This window comes from Echinops telfairi, unplaced genomic scaffold, assembly GCF_000313985.2.
Source record: "Echinops telfairi isolate 266 unplaced genomic scaffold, ASM31398v2 ScPeMD7_7420;HRSCAF=8458, whole genome shotgun sequence".
NCBI classification, from domain to species: Eukaryota; Metazoa; Chordata; class Mammalia; order Afrosoricida; family Tenrecidae; genus Echinops; species Echinops telfairi.
This window is the reverse complement of record NW_022111320.1, coordinates 7,026,013-7,048,065: the sequence shown is the minus strand read 5'-3', so window position 1 is coordinate 7,048,065 and position 22,053 is coordinate 7,026,013. Positions and strand designations below refer to the sequence as shown.

Sequence of the window (22,053 nt, the reverse complement as noted above, 5' to 3'; positions counted from 1 at the left end):
TTGTTGTTGTTAGGTGCCATCAAATTGGTTCCGGCTCACAGTGACCCTCTGTGCAAACAGAAGAACACTGCCCTGGCCTGCACCTACTCACAATTGTTCTTAAGTTTGAGCCCATTGTTGCAGTCTGTGTCATCTCCACCCCCAGGAGGGTGAGTGTGCGCGGGCCGCGGGCGCTGTCTGCGGGCGGCCGGGATCGGGGCTGGAGCGCGGCCGTGGCCCAGGGGGCGGCCTCGCCGGAGACGGTTTCTCCTCGCGGACGCCGAGGTCGGGACGGCCAGGCCGGAGTCGCGGGGAGAGAGGCTTCTCCCACCCGCTGGACCCGCCCGGGAGCGCGGCCCGGCTTGAGTCGCCGGGGCTCTGGTCTCCGCGAGCTACGGTTGCCGGGCTCCGGTGAGCGCCTGGGATGGGGCCGGGGGCGGTGGGCGAGGCCGAGGCGCCCGGTGGGCCCAGGCCGGAGCCGGGGGCGCTCCAGCTGGACCACCGCCCAGATCCTGGGCTGAGGCCCGGCGCAGGGCTGACCTCAGCCACCGCGGGGAGCGGCCGGGCGCGTGTGTCGCCGGCGGTGGGGAGCACCGGCATTTCGGGGTGGTCATTCCCTAGGCGCTGGGGAGAAGCCCCCCTCCCCGCCCCCAGCCCCCCCATCTCCCCAATTGTGGGATGGTGGTTGAGGGGAGTGGACGGATTGGCCCGTGGGTGTGGTGTGGCGAAGACTGGTTAGGGCGACAGTTTGGAAGAGGCGATCTGAAGGAGCACACGGTGCTTGCTGAAAGACATTTTAAAGACACAAGGGAGCAGCCTCCCTTTTCCAAGCAGAGAAGATGATGCCGAGAGTACTCCGCGTAAACAGGCTATGTTCTTTCTGCGCCTCCACGCTGATGGAGGGAGGTGAATGGCTGGCCGGAGACGGGCTTCCTCTGTGTATTTCACACAGGAACGCAAGCATGTAGGTGACGGCCTCGTCAGCACCAAACCATTTTTTTTGGTGGTGGGGGGGAGGGGATTGATCTGTAAGGAAGATTTGTGTCTGCGCTCATCACCTGATAGGGCGGTCTAGGTCAGCTTCCTCCAGGCAGCTTAGAAGCGGAGAACTGCTGCTCTCAGAACACTTTGCTGTGCAATTTCTTAGCTTGGCTCAGGCTGGACAAGGGAGCTATGACTCTTTTTCCCTCTTAGCGTAGCAGATCTCAAAATAATTGTGACCCTAACAATGTTGTTTTTAGGCGCCGTGGATTTCCCTTCCGATTCATAGCGACCCCTTAAAAGAATAAAACACAGCTGGGTACTGAGCAGTCCTCACGCGTGTTCTATTTGAGCCTATTGTTCAGTCTCGGTGTCAGTCATTCTAGATTGGGAGGTGAGGTGAGAGGGAAAAAATGCATGACCTTTGCAAATAGGAAACAAGTGTTGATAAGGTACCTCATTCTTAACACCAGTGTGTTAGCTGTCATGTTACATGATGATTCATATTTTCTTTTCTGTGCTTCTGTTCAATAGTTCACAGCAAAGCTGAGGGTTTGGGTCAAAGCATGGAATACAGACAAAACCCCAAGACGCAGCCTGTGCTTTAAGCTCATCCAAACATCTACAGGTATGGTCATCTTATTGTTTATGTTTCTACTTTGTTATTGTAAAATGATCTTAATTGGTCAAAAATCCACATAGGTATCTCCCAAGATTTATGTATTATTTACTTAGCTTTTATTATACTGCCTAGTGTATTTCGCCAGCCACCTCCGGATGCCGCCAAGCATGTTTGAGGTCTGTTAAAGTACCTCGCACACAAACACGTCCACCGTTGCTGTGCCTATTTGACGGCAGACTCTTTCACAAACAGTTTTTTTAATGTGTGTGTGAACAGTGGTAAAAACATTACAGAGACCGCGAGGTGATATTCACAACCCAGTTAATGTTCATCAGCCCTGTCGGTAGATGAATAGCTCCTTTAGCAGCTATTTCAGATAGGCACCGTGTTCCTAGCACCAAAACCCCCAAATGAAACCCCTTGTTGTTAAGTCCGTTCTGACTCATGGTCACCCTGTGTGTTGCAGAATAGGACATAGGGTTTTCTTAACTGTAATGTTTTCAGAAGTAAACTGCCAGGCCTTTTTCTACTGTGCTGCTAGTTCAGAACATCAGCCCTTAGCTTGGTACTTTTAGTCAAGGGCGAATCAGACCTTCCTTAAGAGCGGTAGGGCTTCTTTTCCAGAGCATAACCCTTTGGGGTCCTAAGGAAGCCTAAAGAGAAGAGGCTGCAGGAAGTTTTACTTGCATCTTAAGACATACTGTGTCATAAAACAATAACACGCAATGCCAAGCCAGCTGCCTATTTTTCAAATAAAGTTTTATTGGAGCACAGTCATGCCCATCTCTAGTATTGAGATAGACCGTGTGGCCAAGAAAGACGGAACTATTTATTAGCTGACCTTATGAAAAGAAAAGCTTGCCAATCACAAGCTAAAACAGAGATTTCTGCTAAAATTCCGAGTGAGATTGAAGAAACACTATTGTTGTTGTTGTTGTTGTTGTTGTTAGGTGCCATCAAATTGGTTCCGGCTCACAGTGACCCTCTGTGCAAACAGAAGAACACTGCCCTGGCCTGCACCTACTCACAATTGTTCTTAAGTTTGAGCCCATTGTTGCAGTCTGTGCCAATCCATCTCATCGGAGGCCTTACACTTTTTTGCTGCCCCTCCACTTCCCCAAGCCTGTTGTCCTTATCCAGGGACTGGTCTCTCCTGACAGTCTTAAATGCTCGAGATGAAGTCTTGCCACCTTGCTTCTGAGGAGCATTCTGGTTGTTCTTCCAAGCCAGGTCTGTTCTTTAGCAGTCCATGGTACTCAGTATTCTTCACAAACATCGTAATTCAAATGCATGGATTCTTCTTCAGTCTTCTTTATTCAATGTCTAACTTTAGCGTTCTTATTAGGGGATTGAAAATACCATGGCTTGGGTCAGGTATACCTTAGTCCTCAAAATAACAATGTGTCATTTGATCTCTTGACTGCTTCTTCCATGAGCATTGATTGTGGATCCAAGCAAGATGAAATCCTTGAAACACTGGTCCCGTTAAAACACTTCACAAGGTTGTCATCACCTGCCCCTTTGCCATGACAGTGAGGACTCAAATCCCCTTCTGTGTCTGTCCAAAGCTTTATTTGACGACTGTTTGGACAGCAAACTGATTTTAAGGCTAAAGTTACTTATCTCCTTAGAGAGAAGAATTGTCGGGGACTCATCCCTTAGAATTAAATCATTCCTGATGCAAATTTTAGAATGTATATCTGTATTTGTCATCTTCAAACCCTGAGAGTGCAGACTCAGCTTCCTCTATGCACTCCAGTCATTCATTTGCGCTGAGAGGTCTTCTCCCATCGTCACTGTGGGCTGTCATTGTGAAGTTCAGCCTGGTACTTGGAACTGTGAAACCTCTTGTGCTGCATTGACTATCAGCTGCTGGAGGGAAGGGCTCACTGGCCTTCCTAACCCCTGCCCCCAGGCTCTTAACACAGGCTTACCGTATCCAATGAGTGAATGAACGACCCTTGCACAACTAAGGGAGGTGTAAGCTTATAGATAGTGAGGATGATAGAGATATCTAATATTCCTAATCTGGTGGTGTAGTGGTTGAAACCACCAGCTGCTCTGAGGGAGGAAGACAAGGTTTTCTACTGCCATAAAGAGTTACAGTCTCAGAAACTCATGGGGGCACTTCTGCCTTCTTTTGATCACTGTGATTCAGAATTGACTTGACGGCAGTGAGAAAGAAGAAAAACTAAAAGGGTAACAATGGAAAGAAATGGTAGCGAGCGTAACTTCCCCGTCTTCTCTAAACAGCAGTTCTCAACCTGTGAGTCGCGGTTCCTTTGGCGGTCGAATGACCCTTTCACAGGGGTCGCTCGATTCATAACAGGTAGCAAAATGACAGTGATGAAGTAGCAACAAAAATAACGTTATGGTTGGGGGTCACCACCACATGAGGAACTGTATGAAAGGGTCGCGGCATTAGGAAGGTTGAGAATCACTGCTCTAACAAGTGATGCTGCCATAATGAAGCAGACAGAAAGCTCAGCTTTCTGGTCAACCTTGCTGCTCTGCCTGACTTGTGTGATCTTTGCTCAGCCCTAGCTTTTCCAGCGTCCCCAGATCTGGGCAAGCTGGTCTGCTTCCCACAGGCTGCTCTCTCCCAAGATGCTCTAGACTGCCCACCCAGAGTGCAGGGTTGTGCCTCCTTTGCACCACTCTGCTCCCTGCCACATTCTCAGGAGGCTGTGGGAGTGAGTCTGAGCCTGCATCTCCTATGGGCACTGTGTACTGGTGGAAGGTGCACAGCATTTGGCATAACAGACCTGAGGTTACATTTTAGGTCTCTCTGTACTCTGGCTGAAAATTTTAGCAAGTCTTTGAGAAACTATGGCAGTGCCCATGTTATGATATTGTAGAATGTTGAATCATGGTGCTGGAGCTGGGTGCCTTTGGCTTGAGACTTGTAGCGGAGTGGCATGTCCCTTGAGCATTTGTTATAACTCTCAATCAGGGCAAAGACCTGGCCAAGTGGCTGAGGGCTGGAGAGAGGCCTATCTGTGGGCATGGCCGAGAAGAAATTCTCCTGACCAAACAACTGTATCCTGAGCATTTCTCAACTAAATTGTAACCTGCTAACTTCCCTACAAAACCCCCATCTTGAGCATTGTCTGTGAGTTCTGTGTGGCCATTTCAGTGAATCCCCAAACCCGACCACAGAAGGAGAGTGCCAAGGGAGGAAACTGGCTTGGGTCAATGCCAACGTGCGGTTGGATTTACTTCCCCCTTGCCCAGCTGGACAGTGTCAGAGAGCAACCAAGGCATTTTCTTTTTTTCCTCAGATGTGCTTTGTAAGTTGTCTAAGAAGTGCCATGGGCTTAAGCACAAATCTCTACATTCATCTATGAAGGAACCTGCAAAACTTGTGAAGTTCCATTATCTCTTTATTCTGTATTTCTCATGACTTTTTAAAGTGTGTGTGTGTGTGTGTGTGTGTGTGTGTGACAATCCCTGCTTAGAACTCAAGTGTATTGCAAAGTATTAAGTGGTTTTTTGTTGGGTTCAAGTGCAGGTAAGAGAGAAGCGAAAGGAAAATGACAGCTGAGTGTTCTTTCTCAAGGAGTCCCAGTGGTGGGCTGGTTACGTGTTGTGCTGTGATCAAATCCACCAGCAGGAACCCACTGGTCTTTCTACGCCCCTAAATAGTTACAGTCACAGAAACCCCCAGGGGGTTGCTATGAGTCAGCATTGATTCTTGGTAGTGAAAGCATTTTCTCAAGCCCTGATTCCTTTTTTTTTTTTTTTTTTGCTCATTGTTCTCAACCCAAAATCTGTGTATCTGGAAAAAAAAAGTGATTTTTTTTTTTTTCCTCCTGAAACTACTTTGTTTGCAGGCAAGCTCTTGGGACTGGAATCCAGCCCTTCTGTTTGCCCGGTTATTTCCTTATGAAGTCCCCGGCCTTCCTCATATTGAACTGTTATCTGTAGTCAGCTGAAACAGATGGCCTTTGCAAATTAGGCTGCTATTAAAATGGCCCCCTCTCCTGTTTTAAGGAGCCTTAGTAGGTTAAATGTTGGATTTTTAACTGAAGGGTCAACAGGTTCAATCCCACCAGCTGCTCCAATGGAAAATGAGGCTGTCTGCTCCCAGCAAAATGTGTGGTCCCCCAAACCTGACGGAGCTAGGAATCAGAATGACAGGGTAGTTTTTCCTGATCCTGCTTTCTGGAGCCCTGGTGGCACAAATGGTGAAGCAGTCAGTTGCTACCCAAAGGACTGGTGCTTTAAATCCACCTAGTTGCTCTACAGAATAAAGATCTCTCGATTACGTAGCTCCCGTAAGGATTAAACCAAACTCGCTGCCCTGGAGTCCGTACTGACTCATAGGTCTGACCCTCTGTGGGTTTCCGAGACCGTAAGGGAGCAGAAAGCCAAGTCTTTCTACTGAGGAGCTGCTGGTGGTTTCAAACAGACCGGCTCAGAACCACTATGCCACCAGGGCCCCTTCTGTAAAGATTACAGGCTTGGAGCCTCCTTTGGGCAGTTCTGTGCTGTCACACGGAGTCGTCATCAGGAGTCAGAATTGACCGGACGGCCCCCTACAGCAGCAAGAACAACAGTTCTGCTTTCTTGTGGTGGGTTTTCTGACGTCTGATAGATGAGGGGCCTTTGAAAAGTTCCTGGAACTGTCCCACTATTTTTCAGTTCCTTTCCATGAACGTTGTAAGTCCCATCATGAGAAGGTAAATGCATTCTGTCAGGTTTTATCTTGCTTTAGCCATATTCCAACTTGTTGGAAATGTTTTGAATCGTAATTATGTTTTCTAATGAATTTGCTGTTTTCCTTCCCTGCAAAATTGAATAAGTTTATCTTTAATGAGACCTATTAAACAGGAAAAGACTGAAATATGCCTGTGATTCAGCCTGAGGTTTTTCTTCCAAGTTGATAAGGATGCTCTGATCAGCCTTCCCAACCTCAACAGGAGGGCTGGCCACGGGTGCTTTGTGAGGTGTGTGTGGAACAAAACAGCACATGATCAGTGTTAGGTTAGCAGAAAAAAATGAGCAGAAATTATAGAGAGTTCCCACGCACTCCTTTTCCCTCCTCCCCAGTGTCTTCACTTTTTACTATTTTATACCAAAGGGGCTTCAAAAAGTTTGGGGACAAATTCTCTGGTGACGTGAAATTTCTTAGTACAGATGGCTCTTCCACCCAAGTTTCTCTGATGCTCATCTTCTGCTGATTGGGTGGAGCTCTGTAAAGAGGGTGTAACCCTGAGAAGGGATTGGTTAGTTTTTATCCTCCCTGCCCCACCCTCCACCCCCCAAGAATAAGAAACCTTTGAAACAAAGAGAAATCCTTGAAACAGCAATAGAAAGAGAAACCCCAAGGACCTGGGAAGAGCAAGTTCAAGATCTCTGTCTGAGGTGGCAGAGGCCGCTGAGACCAGATGCATCACTACTGGGGCATGGAGACTCAGGAGCAGCACTGAGACCACATGACACGTCCTCATCTGGCCTGAGATTGGAGCTGTGGGGCAGAGCGACAGGCAGCCTGCCTTCCTGGCCCATGGAAGCAAAAGGCCAAGGCACCATGTGAATGAGAGACTAAGGACCAGAGAGAGACCAATGACTATATCCTTACCATTACCTATGAACTTCTCTGACCAACTGAAACCAAACTCACTGCCATCAACTTGACGCGTGAGCTTTTTTATGAGAGTAGAAAGCCCCGTCTTTCTTCCTCAGAGCAGCTGGTGGTTTCAAACTGCTGACCTTAGGGATCACAGCCCCATCCGTAACCACGATGCCAGCAGGGCGCTATTAACTTCCCTAATAAACGCTCTAATTGGGAGTTTTGTCTGTGAGTTCAGTTGTGGCTATTGCAGCGAATTATTGGACCCAGTGTAGCTGTCGAGCGGTATAAATGGGTAAAGAAAGATGGAGCATGGAGGCAGCCTGACCCCTGGCGTGTGACACCAGGGAAGCCAGAGGAGGTCACATATGTCCCCCACAATTGCCCATTACTATAAATGCCATGATCTTGTTTACAACTTTTTGTGTGAATTGCATGAAAATTTACCAAGCAGGTCAACAGTTTCACATTTGCCATTCAACAGTGCATACACCTTTTGTCTGATGGCCTTCATCACCCGCCCCTCAGTGTGACCTCGCTGCTCTCATTGCCTTCTTGGACTTTGTTTCCATTCCTCCTTTTCCCCCGATTCTTTTGAGCTTTGTCTTTGAGTCAAGCTACCCTTTTGATTTCAAGTGGTTGATTATTCTAAAGAGTTGTTTGTTAATGTACCCCTTAAGGACCTGGCTGTGCTTTGGCCAAAAATTGAGCCATGTGAGTGAGTTCAGTTCCAGGCCCAAACAGTAAGTCTCCACACCACATTCCCTGCTCTCAAGTCACTTCAACTCATAGCGACCCTATAGGTCAGTGTGATTCTGACCTGCATACCTTGTGGTTAGCAACCCAATGCTTAACCACTATGCTATTTTATATATATATATTTGATACTGAGATCTATATCAAACCACATATATTTATCAAAATATATATCAAACTCCTCCATTGAGTCAATTCTGACTCAGCAACCCAGGAGGACAGGGTAGAAATGTCCCCTGTGAGTTTCTGAGACTTATTCTTTACAGAATTAGAAAGCCTCATCTTTCTTCTTCTGAGCCTCTGGTGGCTTTGAACTGCTGACCTTGCAGTTAGCAGCCCAGCGAGTAACTACCGTATCACCAGGGCTCCCATAGGGGCCATAAACTCAGGGGTTTCACTAGTCTCCATCTTACTGGTAAGCCCGCGCTTTTTCCATGGTTTCGAATTTTGTTCCATACCCCCCCCCTCCCCCCCAGGACCTTCCAATGTGATCCCTCTCTGAGCAGTTGATAGTGATAGCCGGGCACCATCTGGTTCTTTTGGTCTCAGGGCCATAAAGGCTGGAGTTCACAGGGTTCATAAGTCCATTGGACTAATTGCTTTCATGTTGTTATGTTTCTTCTGTGCTCTGACTCATAGTTTGTTTTGTTGTGGTGTGTCTCTGTGTGTGTGTTATTTATGTTCTTCACAAGAACTCTGAAACACCAATTTGTGAGGATAAATTCCATTTGTGAGAGTGGATTCAGCCCGCAGAGAACACTAGAGTTAGGGAATGGCTTTGATTTCTGACAAACTTGTCAACTCCACAGTTTTCCTGACAAGTTTGCACTGCTCTGTCAGCTTCTGCTTCTCGTTCTCTGTGTGAAGAGCTATTCTTGATGTCTGGGTTTGTGCAGCTGCCTCTCAAAGTAAATATCCATGAGCTGTTTCGGTGGAGGAGGCTGTGACACATTCTGGGGGGTTCTACACAGAGGAACAGCTCACCCGAGGGACAGAGGTCCAGGCACAAGTGGTGAGCCACTATGCAGCTGCTTGAGGCAAACCACTCTGGTGTCCCTGTGGTACCAGTGGGATGATCAGCATGGTCCCCGGGCGGTGCTGGAGTGCACTTTCCTCACATGCTGACCGAAGAGCTTTTGCTGAGATTCAACAGCTTCCAAGAATGTCTTCAAGAGAAGGGTGCTTAGGCACAGTATGTAGTTTAATCAGTCGGGTACCACCATTCTCACCACCACCAACTGGTTTTGTGACCATAAAGTCCTCTTTTTGAACCCTATATTCAGCTGCCGAGTACTCTCTCTTGTACGTGGCCTCTCAGGGATACAAGGCGCTTTGGGAATATCTGCCAATTCTTCTAATTAGGACGGAGAGTGGCAGCAGTAGGACTTTCTGTTCTTGGGCTTTCTGCCCTGAGGTTCTTCTTAACGTTTACACTGACAGCCGCTGTCTTGGCTTCAGGCTTCTCTTTGTATCCGGCTTCCTAACTTTACCACTTGCCCTCTTGTAAGATGGGGAAACTGATCACAAGCTTTTAAGAACCCAGCTGCTACTCACGAAGTACAATAGAGAGCACTCTTTATGGTCTGATATATCAATTGACCTTCAGGTACCTCCAGCCTCTGATCCCAAGCCCCAAGCCCCAGTAACACAATTCTTCAGTGTGTTGTTTTGTCTCTTTGCATAGCTTGTTAGCTCATTCCTTTATGTTGTTGATTAACACTCCGATGTATGGCAGTACCTACCACAAGGTTTTTGTTTTTTATTTCCATTCAACCTTTGAAGAATACCTGTAGCCCTGGGGATGCCGTGGGTTAAAGTGCTTGACTGCTTCCTTCTTTTTTTAAAGATTGGCGGTTTGCACCCAGTGGCTTTTATGCAGGAGAAAGACGTGGCTGTCTCCGTCCATGAATCCATACAGCCTTGCAAACTTGGTGGGGGCAGTTCTACTCTGTCCGATAGTGTCGCTATGAGTTGAAATAGACTTAATGGCAGTGGGTTTGGTTGGATATTGAAGAATATCTTGGTTGTTTCCACTTTGGGGCAATTATGGCAGCCATACGAAAACTGCTATTAACACTTAAGTACAGCTTTTTATTGGACTTTTGTTTACATCTAATTCGGGTAAATGCCTATGTATAATGGCTGGATTGTATAGTAAGCCTAACAGTTTACAATGTAAGAAACTACCTGCCAGACTCTCTTCTAAAGTAGCTGTACTGCTTTGCGTTCCCACCCACAGTGAACGAGAGTTCCCATTGTTCCACGTATGTAGTATGAGGTGGGGTGGCCAGCCCCCCACCATTAACCACGGGTTCAGTAAGCACAATTGTATGGTTGAGATATATAAATATTATATTAAAGTCATTGGGAGCGATAGACGAGAGAGTCAAACAATGGAGTCAGACACATTTTATGGTAACATTGCTCACCTTAGCCCCACTTGGTGGTCCACGTGGAGAGAGGGGGAAGGGAAGGAGGACAGGGCGAAGGGAAACAGAGGATGGGAGAGGAGAGGGGGAAGAGAGGAGAGAGTGATCTCTATTGCTAACCCAGGCCTATATACCTTTTGGGGGCGTCGTGTAAGCCCACTAATTACAGGTAAAGACATGCGTCACAGGAAGGGGTTACACTATAGGTTATACAGCAATGAGAGGGGGTGGTCTAGGGACATACACGCAATAGGAAGAGGAGGGATTGGGGGTATACATGTGACAAGATGGGCGGATCCTAGGATGGCTGCTGGATCTCCATAGGAACCATTAGCAATAGGGTGTAAACCCCACCTTCAGGAACCAAGCTAATGGTTGTAAGCTTCTGGGAGAAATAGTCCATTGTCCCCAGCAACAGGCCCACCCCTGTGGTGGGGTGAGACAGCAGTCTGGCAGTGATTGCCTTCAGAAAGGTTGTCTGTAAGCATCTGACCTTCCCCACACGTACTTGCCAGCATTTGGTGTGTCCGATGTTTGGATTTTGGCGATTCTAATTGGTGTGCCTAAGGGTCCATTCCAATCCCTAGCAACTCTGTATTGGGTTTCTAAACTAAATCTTTATGGGCTCAGAAGCCTCATTCTTCTCCCAAGGAGCAACTGGTAGGTATGAGCCACTGGCCTTGTAGTTAACAGCCTAATGCCTAACCCGCAGTGCCACCAGGGCTCCTGATAGCTTACCAACTTGTTTCTGATTTCTGTATTTAATTTTTATTTCCTCCATAATATATGATGTTGATTATATTTTTATCCATCTATATACCATCTGCATATTTTCTTTGGTGAGGAATCTATTCAAATCTTTTGCCTGTTTTCTAAGTGTGTTGCTCATTTTTTTTAACACTTTTATTATGATTCGGCTGAGAGTCACAGAGTAAATTGAATTTCCATTCAGCAGTTCATACCCATTTTGTTTTGTGACATTAGTTTGCGATGTAACAATGTAACAGCATGTATCCCACCTTCTTCCTGTGTTTACCATTTCTATCCACCCTTCTTTTTTTAATCCCATCCGGTCTCCTGAGATTTTCTCCCTGGGGAAATATGGTCCCTCTGATCTCAAATGATTGATTATGCTAGTATTCTTGTTTACCTTACAGACCTGCCAGACCAAGACTCAAAAAAAAAAAAAAAAAAGAGCCCGTGCCAAACTCACTGCTACTCTATTGGACTGAGTGGAAATGCCCCAGGGGGGTTCTGAGAGTTCAAATCTTTAGTTAGCTGGGGGTTTCCATATGCTGACCTTTCGCTTAGCTGCCCAACATATAACTCACTTCACCACCTGGTCTTTTATGATTTTGAGTTATGTTCCACTTTTTCCCTACCCCTCCACGCAGGACCTTCGACCATCCCGTTCAGAGCAGTCTGCAGTGGTAGCCGGGCATCCTCTAGTCCGTCTGGTCTCATGGCTGTGGAGGCGGGGATTCTCATGGTTCATTGGTCTTCAGGACTAATTGTTTCCCCGTTTCTGATTTTCTTCCCTCTTATCTGCTGGATGGGGAAAGAACAATAGCGCTTATCTTTGAGTTTCATAGGTTCTCTGTATAGTTTTGAACACTGGTCCTTTATCAAGCGAGTTTTATAAATGTAGTCTAGCAATCTAGGACTTATCTTTTCAGTTTCGTAGCAGTGTATTTCTCAAAGAAAACTTGTTAATATTAATGAATCTGGACTTGACAGCTTTTTCTTTTATGGGTTGTGCGTGGTTATTGCATGCAAATAGTCATGGCTAACCCAAGGTCACCTGGATTTTATCCCTTGTTACCTTCACGAGGTTGTATAACTCTTGAGTCTTAGATTTAGATCTCTGGCCCATTTGAATTTGTCACCTTGTGTGTGAAACATGTAAGGTCAGTAACTGGATGGGTTTTTTGTGCATGTAGATATCCAATTGTTCCATCCCCCTTTGCTGACAATATGAACCATTCTCCACTAAATTGCCTTGCTTCTTCATCAAAGCTCAGTTGACTCTTAATTTGTGTGGTTCTGTCTCTGGGCTCGCCATTCTGTTACAGCAATCTGCTAGTCCTGTTTCTTCACCAATACCACACTCTCTTGGTCACTGTAGCTGTATAGTCTTGAAGTCAATTAGTAGCAGTCTTCCAACGCCATTCAGACCATTTTGAAACCATCTAATCCAGTGGTTCTCAACCTTCCTAATGCCGCGACCCTTTCATACAGTTCCTCATGTTGTGGTGAACCCCCAACCATAACATTATTTTCGTTGCTACTTGATCACTGTAATTTTGCTACTGTGATGAATTATAATGTAAATATCTGATAATGCAGTATATATTTTCATTGTTACAAAGTGAACATAATTAAAGCATAGTGATTAATCACAAAAACAATATGTAATTATATATTGTGAAATATTTACTTCTCATTATAAATAAATGAAATTTTGTCTTGAAGCATGGTGTAGCATGGGGAACAGTCTTCACACCTGGTACTCATAGGTGGGCATTTCTGCATGTGGGCAGAGCTGCCTGGAGACAGAGGAGTGGTCTCTCCATTGCTGAGACCCTTGGAAATATGTGTTCTCCAGTGGTCTTAGATGACTCCCATGAGAGGGTTGTTCGACCCCCAAAGGGGTTGCGACCCTCAGGTTGAGAACCGCTGATCTAACCAGTGTAACACTGAAATTTTGCAGTTCATTCAAAAAGACCTTCCAGTGCCCTGCCCACTTCCCAGAAGCTTGATTCCTATGTGTCACTGAGGCTTCCTCTGGCTTTCCGGGCTTGGACCCCCCACTGACACGGAAATGATCAGGTGAGATGGTCTCAGTGAACCTGCAGGGTCTTCTGACAATTTGTACTCTGTGTCTGTGTGTTCCCTGAGGGTTGCAGGAGTTCAGAAATTTAATTCAGGGTATGTGAAATATAGAACATTTAAACATCATTTCCCTCAACAATTCCTTCATTGCTAAGTGTATTACTTAGAAAACTGTTTTTTTGGGGTTTTTTGAATGTTGAGGGAAGAATTTGACAGAGCGCAGAATGATTTGCATAGAGATGGAATGGTGTTTACTTTTAGGATTTTCCTTTGTTTAAAGTTTTGGGCTGTTTTAACTTTTCATCCCTGAGGAAGAACAGATGTGCTGCACTACTTTGAATAAAGCACCCAGAGCCCAGGAGAATGAAAACAACTTAAGAAGGACACTTTCTATACCCACTCCTCACTCGCTGCCGTGTTTAGGATTCAAAGACCAGATTATTATGCGGAAATGGAGAATGACTACCACCAGTCACAAAGTGGAGGATGGCTGCATCATGACAGGACTGTCAAGTTACATTGTTATATTGTCAAACCAATGAGAACCATGGCCCAACCACGTTGACACATCACCTTAACCAGCAGAGCCTTCCGCGCTCACACTCAGCAGTTATTGTGCTATTTTTTATTTCTCCTTTGATCCCCTTTTCCCAACAATTTTATTAGCAAGTCATTTACATATCATATAATTCAATAGTTCAATCGTATTGCGGAGAATTGTACTTCGCCCCCCACATCAATTTAGAGCAGTGGTTCTCAACCTTCCTAATGCCATGACCCTTTAATACAGTTCCTCATGTTGTGGGGACCCCCCAACCATAAAATTAACTTCATGGCTACTTCATAACTGTAATTTTGCTACTGTTATGAATCAGGCAACCCCTGTGAAAGGGTTGTTCGACCCCCAAAGGGGTCGCAACCCACAGGTTGAGAACCGCTGTACTAGAGCATTGCCCTTCCCCCATGGTTAAATCACCTTTAGGATGAGTTGTTGATTCACAATCCATTCTAGTGTTCCTCGTCCTTCCTGTCTTCATTATTTACTCCTGAAATCACCTTTCCCTCCCTATGATCCATCCCCATCCATGTATTCCCTATCACCTTGTATCAGTTATTAATGCACAAAATAACTGGTGTAATGGTTAAGGTTGCATGTCAACTTGGCTGAGCCATGACGCTCAGTGGTTTGAGAGAGGTGATATAGTTTTCCCTCACAATGAGATCTGATCTAATCTTCCATAATGAGTTCTCATAAGAGCACCTATCAGTTAAAGGTATTTTCCTTGGGTTATGACCCGAGTCCCGTTTGCATATGGTTGCTTCTTGGATTATTTGCTCAGCATACAGATTGAACAAATGGTGAAAGATACGACCCTGACACCCACCTTTCCTGATTTGAAACCATGTGGTGGTATTCGCTAGTCTTTTGTTCAAACAACTGCCTGTTGCTTCATGTACACGTCCTGCATGAGCAAAATGAAGTGTCTGGGATTCCCATTCTTCTCAATGTTATCCTTAGTTGGTGTAACCCACACAGTTGAATGCCTTTGCATAATCAATAAAACATAAGTAAACATCTTGCATTCTCTGCCCAGATCCATCTGACATCAACAATGATAGTTCTTGTGCCGTGTCCTCTTCTAAATCTGCCTTGGATTTCTGGGTGCTCTCTGTGTATGTACTGCTATAATTTAAAAAAATTGTTATGCAAAATTTTACTTACACCTAATATTAATGTTTTTATTAGCTAATTTCCACATTCTGTTGGTCACCTTTCTTTGGAATGGATACAAATATGGATCTCTTCTAGTAGTTAGTTGTGTTATACATTTCTTTAGACTGTTGAGTGCTTCCAGTGCTTCATCAGCTTGTTCCAACATTTCAGTTGGTCTGCCATCAATTCTTGTAGCCTTGCTTTTCACTAATGACTTCAGTGCAGCTTAGACTTCTTCCTTCTATACCAGTAGTGCTTGATCGTATGCTTCCTCTTGAAAAGGTTGAAACTTGACCCATACTTTTTTGGGACAGTGACTCTGTGTACTTTCCATTTTCTTTTGATGCTTCCTGCATCATGCATTGTTTTGCATGTGGAATCCTTCAATATTTCGACTCGAGGCTTGAATATTTTTCAATTTTTTTAGCTGTAGAAATGCCAAATAGTTTCATTTTTGGTTTTCTAACTCCAGGTCTTTGCACATTTCATTATACTCTACTTGGTCTTCTTGAGCTGCTCTTTGAAATTTTCTGTTCAACTCTTTTACTTCATCATTTCTCCCATTGGCTTTAGCTACTCTACCTTCAAGAGCAAGTTTCAGGGTCTCTTCTGACGTCTACTTTGGTCACATAATGAACATTTGACAGTCCTAGGATGAGCCATTTGGGAGAAACCCACACAGCTGGTAAAGAGAATGAATGTGAGGAAGAGGCCTGGAGCAGCTCCTTGATGCCCGACATGGCAGGACATTGGGATCACCTGGGCTCTTTACTGATGCTGTCGCCTGGCATCACCCCCTCAGAATCTCTGGGAACGTGGTCTGGAATGCAGCCTGGCTCTCAAAACCCAAACCCAACCTGTTGCTTTCTGGCCCATTCCACATCATGGCAACCCCGTGTGTTCCAGAGCAGAGCTGTGCTTCATAGGTTGTCAGTGGGCGTAATTATTATGGCCAGGCCTTTGTTCTTCGGTGCCACTTGGTGGTTTTGAAGCACCCAGCATTGGTTATCAGCCAAGAGTCAACCCCCTGTTCACCCAGGGACCTGTCCAAGCGTTCTAGGAAATTGCACCATGAAGCAATGTTTGAGAACCCCTGGATGAAAGAAAGAAGACAAAGTAGAGCAGGAGTGGTCAGATGCCAGGGGTTGTGTTTGTTTCAAAACAAACAGGAAGTTAAGTGTGCAGGAATTCAATCAAATAATAGAGTGGTCTGTTGTTTGGTTTATGAATTAATGTGTTTCATGTGAGAGGGCATTACTGAGGACATTTTCCCACAAGGACACGTATTCATATGTGATGCATTCATTTTTCTCTTTATAAGGGCATGATGGATGGATGTAATTATGAGTTGCACTGAATTTAATATGCATAGGACATCAAGTTAGGATTATATCTTAAAGCAATTTGGATTTACCACACCTATTCAGGATGGTTTCTTGAAGTAGCATAAATAATTATATATTTTCCACAACTAGTAGTAGTTTCCTAGTTATCTTTAATAATTCGCACATGTTTTCTCATTAAATGACCCTGCAGATAGCATGCTGGGCTCAGAATTTAATTGAAAAGAAATTTTGTTCCTGTCTTGGCCTTTGAAGGTATACACGGTCAGAGTCAGCGTAGCTCATTAAACTAAGGCTGAAGCAAAACGGACATAACATAACGGAAATCCAAGATTACTTTTGCATTCAGTTATTCTTGGGAATATTTTCTTGATCAGTGGATTTCAAAAGGCCAAATCCAGCTGCCACAGACTTGTGAGCGTTAGCACGCCATAAGAACTTAGAGAGTTTAGTGGCTGATTTTTCCCTTCCTCTTTTAAACAATATTTTATTGTGCATTTGGTGAAATTTCACATAGCAAATTAGGTCCTCGTTTAACAGTAGCTGAGTGACATTGGCTATGTGTTTCACCCTGTATCAACATTCCTAGTATTTTCAGTCTGGTTCTGTTTTCATTACTCTGTGTTCTCTGCCTCCCACCTTATTTCCTCGTCTTTGTTTTAGGGTAAATGTTGAATGTTTAATAGTCTTCTATAGATGATTCTTTAAAGGAGCACATGGGCGATAACTGTGTATTCTATGAGCCAGTCTGTGATTTCACTGAAAGGTGACCTCTGAGAGTGGTCTCAGTATGGCGTGTAAAGGCTATCTCAGGGTGATCATTTGGGGAGTTCCTCCAGTCTCTATAAACTCAGTCATGTGGTCTTTTAAAAAAGAATTTGAGTTTGGAGGCACAATGTTATCCCATTCTATCTGGGACCATCTATTGTGTCTCTGATCAGAATGGTTGTTAGCGGTGGCCGGCCGGGGCACCGTCTAGTTCTTCTGGTCTCGGGGTAGAGGAGGTGATTGGCCCTCTAGAGTAGTTTCTCTTTTGAATCTTTGTTCTCTTTCTGCTCTGGATAAGTAGTGACCAATAACTTCAATGGACAAGGTCAAGCTTTAAGATATCAGACACTAGTCCCCAAACTAGGATGTAGAATAGAAACCATATTAGATACAAACATTTCCTAGACCTACTGTAATCGCTCTTGAGATTGGTTACTGTGCTTGAAGGCTTAGGACCATAGCCTTATTAGACTTATTAGACTTATTAGACTTATTGTGCCATTTGATTGGGTTGTCCCACAGGCTATGGTCCTAAGCCTTCAAGCACAGTAACCAATCTCACGAGTGATTATAGTAGGTCTAGGAAGTGTTTGCATATTCTTTATTATACACACAAATAGAGAGATATGCATATGCCTAAAAAATGCCTATGTTGTTGGTAGGTGCCTTTGAGTCAGTTTGAACTCAGAGTGACTCTATTTGAATGAAATACAACTCTGCTTGCACAATCCTTACCACTCGGTCCTATGCATGTATACACATACCTTCCTGGACACATATACCTGTGCTATTACCATCCTGAATACATGTACGCATATATATCTACTATGTGACCACACACATATTTTGGTTTTTATTGTTGTGAAAGTATATATATTAAAGCATTTACTCTTAAATAACCTTTATTCTCATATGTTTCTCAGCGTTATCCTTTGCCTTGCTCAAGTTGTTCGCCCTTTAGCCACCTTTGGTATTCCCTCTCCTAGCACCAAAAGTAATCAATGTCTACTGTTTAGAATGACGCCCCTCCCTTTTCATCCCTGGCATTCACAAATGAATGCTGACTTCGGAATGTGAATCTATCTTGTCTTCTTATAAAGGGATGATCATTCACCATTTGTCCTTTTGAGACTGACTCACTTCACTCACACAATGTCCTCTAGATCCACCTGTGTTATGTTTTGAGAACTCATCACTGCTCTTCAGAGCTGTGTACTATCCCATTGTATGCATGTACCACATTTTGTTTATCCATCCACTCATGGATGGGCACTTACGTGGTTTCCATCTCTTTGTTGTTGTGAGTATGTTGAGTATGTTGCAGTGAACATTAATGTGTATGTATGACGGATTTTCCAGAAGTTGACCCCCAGGTCTTTATTCCTAAGTGCCTCTGAGTGAGACTTGAACCTCCAGCCATTCAATTAGCAGCCGAAGACCTTAATGTTTGCAACCCCACCACCCCTCTCCCGGGACACCAGTGGATATACGTGCATCACCAAGACATTTACACAGTATTCGGAGAGATACCAAGCGTGGACAGCGGGCTAAACACCAGGCATAGGCTCATGAACAAGACAGACAAAGCCTGTTTTCTCATGACACACTCATTCTAGTAACAGGCACAGCCAATAAGTAAACGAATCCATAAAGAATTCCAGAGAGAGAGATTCTGGGGAGGGAAGCACTAGTGAAATGAAAACTAGGGCTTGGGAGCTACTTGAGACAGAGGTCAAAGAAGAACTCACTCTTCCTAGGCGGCATTTTGCTTAGACTAGAAGCGGGAGAAGGAACCACTTTCAAAGCGGCAATGGTTTAGTTACTAACTAAGCCAATGTTTAGTTAGCAACTAAACAATGGTTCCGTTCCTCCTGCGGAGGAAACAACTTGGCACACTCGGGGGTCGGAAAGGAGGCCACTGAAATAAGGATGGGATGGGGGTGGAGGGGATCAGATGTTGGGGTGGAGTGAGGCGTGCACCTCAATGAGGAGACATGACTCCTAGATCTTCATTAAAATGATGAACCTTGTGATCTTAGAGCCGTTGTTATTTTTGTGGGGTTTTTCCCTTTGCATTCTTTCCCCAAACCATTTTATCAGGAGCTAATTCAGACATCCTATCATTCTGTAGTTCAGACCCATCCAGTAGTAGCGTAAATTGCTACCACATCAGTTTCAAAACATTTCCTTCCTTCTTGAAATTAGCTCCCTTAAAAAAAAAATCAGCTCCCTTTCTCCCTCCCCTATCTCCCCCACTGTGCCCCCTCCCGGCCCCCCAGGAGCCCTTATTCTAATAGTTTTCTCTATAGGTTCATCAATTCATCAATCCTGGGTTTCATATACCCCAAACCAGACAAACACAACCAAGATTCAAGAGGACTTGTGCTTTTTTTTTTGTTTTTTGCATTCATTAAATTTTCTCCAGTAAGTACATTTGCAATAGAGTTGTATATTGTAAAAGGATTAAATTTGCTTTCTCCGTGTAGAAAACAGCCAGCACTTTGTACCCCAGGAAAGAACGTCGGGCCCTTTTGGTTTAAATGCTTGTACCATTGCAGAAACCCTGTTTTGATTTTCTAGAGTCTTTACATTTGAACTTCCTCCTTTCCTCTCCCACCCACCAGTTTACTAGAGCCCAGAAGATTTTTGATTTTTAAAAAGGAATTTGTGTACATGAACTCTTAGTAATTACTCTTGTTAATAACTTGTATTTTGTGTTTTCAGAGTTTAAGCCATGAGTTTTCCAATGTAAAGATGGTAAGGACATGGTAGTACTATTTTTATAAAGGTCTATTGGTCTCACAGTGGTCCCATGTTGGGCAGCTGACTGCAAGGTCAACAGATCGAAACCACCAGCCACTCCATGGGAGAAAAATGAGACTTTCTACTCCCGTAAAGAGTTACAGTCTCCGAAGCCCACAAGAGCAGTTTTGCCTTGTCCTATAGAGTCGCTAGGAGCGGGAATGAGCTTAGTGGTAGTGAGCTTGGTTTCTTGGTTTGGTGAAAACAACCCAGTCCGCTCCAAGGGCAGGAAGCGTGGTGGTTGGACTGGGCGCCCTGTTTGAGTGTTGTCTTCACCAGCCTCAGACTTTGGGCAAAAAGTCATAGTTTCCTTACGTAATTTAGAGTGTAAACATGCCATAATTCTTGGATATTATGAGACACCTCCTCATGCGAACTCAAACAGTAATCAAATATGCAGAAGGACTGCCAAGCTTCTGTTTACTTCCCCCCCCATTGACATTGGTGGTACTAGGTGCCAGTTCCAGCTCATCGTGAGCCTACCCACAACAGAGTACAACACTGTCTGGTCCTGTGCTGGCCGCGGAGTTGCTACATTGGAGCCATTGTTGCTGTGACTATGTCAAGCCAGTTCTCCTCGTGTTTTTTTTGGCCGATGTTACCAAGCTTGATGTCTTCCAGGACTGGTCCCACCTGACATCCCCAAAGTACGTGAGACAAGTCTTGCCATCCTTGCTTCTGAAGATCCCCTGGCTGTCCTGCTTCTAAGAAAGTCTGTTTTCATTTTCTGAAATAGGTTATTTTATCAAATTATTTTTCCTTTCTCCTTCCTATGGAGATTTGAGTTATTTTCAGTTTGGGCCTGTGACAAATAGTGAGCTGTTGGAAACTTTGTTGTGCATTTCCTTTAGGTATATATTTATATTTCAGTCCCTGGATGATGCCAGCAGATTTCTCCCAACAGAAAGGTTGATGGTTTGAATCCACCCTGCACTGCCCTGCCGACGAAAGGTCAGGAGCTCTGCTGCCATGGAGGTGAGAGCCGAGAAATGTGCTGCAGCAGTTCCATGCTGTCACGGGCGCCTGTGAGCTGGAATCCACTAGCTCACAGCGGGCTGGTTGGTGTTGTTTTGTGCACCTATTACTGGTGGGCATTCCTCTCAGCGGTGGAATGGCTGTATCATAGGTGGTGTGTATGTGTGGCTTTAATATATCACACTACACTGTTTTCCAAAGCAATTGAGCCAATTTACGTCTAATGTAAGCAATTATTATCAAAAAATTCGTTTTCTTTGCTCGTCAATTCACAGAAAGAACCCCACCTCTGGCTGAAATGGCTACAAAGCTGCCCCACAGCAGAATTTCTCAAAGACTCTGAAAATTAAAATTAGGTCAGATAAGCTTGAAAAACATCACATAATACAGCCCCTTCATTGAGAATGGGCATTCGCATGTTAAAAAGTCTAGTCTAATGAATCCATTCATTAAAATTACCATTTTGTTTGGCTGAATGGCTTCCTTTGTTTTTTAATCCATCGAGTTCTGCAGTCTTTTTTTGAGATGGTCCCACGTGGAATGGGCACATGTATGCTGCCTGTGAAGGGCTGGGTGGGGAGAAGTGGGCAGGGGTCTTTGGCTGTCCTCAGAGCTTTGATGCTTGACAGCTGTGGGGATGAAGCCTTCTCGCAGGGTGGTTGCTTTATGTGATGATTAAAGGGTTGGCACACTTGATCATTAGGAAGCTGGCAGCCTATCTGGTCTATGGAGGTTTCCTGAGCTTCTCTGTTGTTTGTGGTGTGTGTTTCTCTAGCCACTGTGGATCAAAGCATCATTTCTGGTGGCCTGCTGTGCACCAGCATTGATATGGCCTTTTGGGATAGAGGAGCTATGTTAACATAATCACACTTTTTTGTTTTATAAGAGAGAAATGCTTTTTAAATTATAAACATAAGTTGTAATTCATCTCCCCTTTCTTGACAGTAATGTGCAACATTATTTAAGATATTGTTTTATTGTCAGTGACAAAACATACCAATAGTCGAATCCCTTGCTGCCTTTTTATCATTTTCTGTTCATCAGGGTTATCAGCCCTTCTCTCTGTCCCTCCCCTGGGACATGGGATTTAGAACTGGGTAAAGGATCATACAGACAGGTTTAGCACTCAAGAGCAAGACCAGTTTATAGTCTGGAAATGAGTCAACACCAGTTACCAAGCCAGGCCAGTGTGATTTCTGTGTCATCAATGTTTGGGCTAAGCTGAAACAGGTCAGGGCCCTGCACATCCCCAGCAGATAGTACCAGTAAGATAACTG

At 44.7% G+C, this 22,053-nt stretch overlaps 1 long non-coding RNA gene across 2 annotated transcripts in view; it reads left to right on the top strand.

Moving 5' to 3' along the window:
* The first annotated feature begins 301 nt into the window (after positions 1 to 301).
* LOC123522510 overlaps positions 302 to 22,053 on the top strand; it is a 37,326-nt gene continuing 15,574 nt past the window's right edge. Inside the window, exons 1-3 of one of the 2 annotated variants that reach the window (XR_006680767.1) lie at positions 302 to 390; positions 1,495 to 1,588; positions 20,672 to 20,776. This is a non-coding gene — a long non-coding RNA (uncharacterized LOC123522510). The remainder of the gene's footprint in view (positions 391 to 1,494; positions 1,589 to 20,671; positions 20,777 to 22,053) is intronic. The other variant, XR_006680766.1, reaches the window with a different exon arrangement.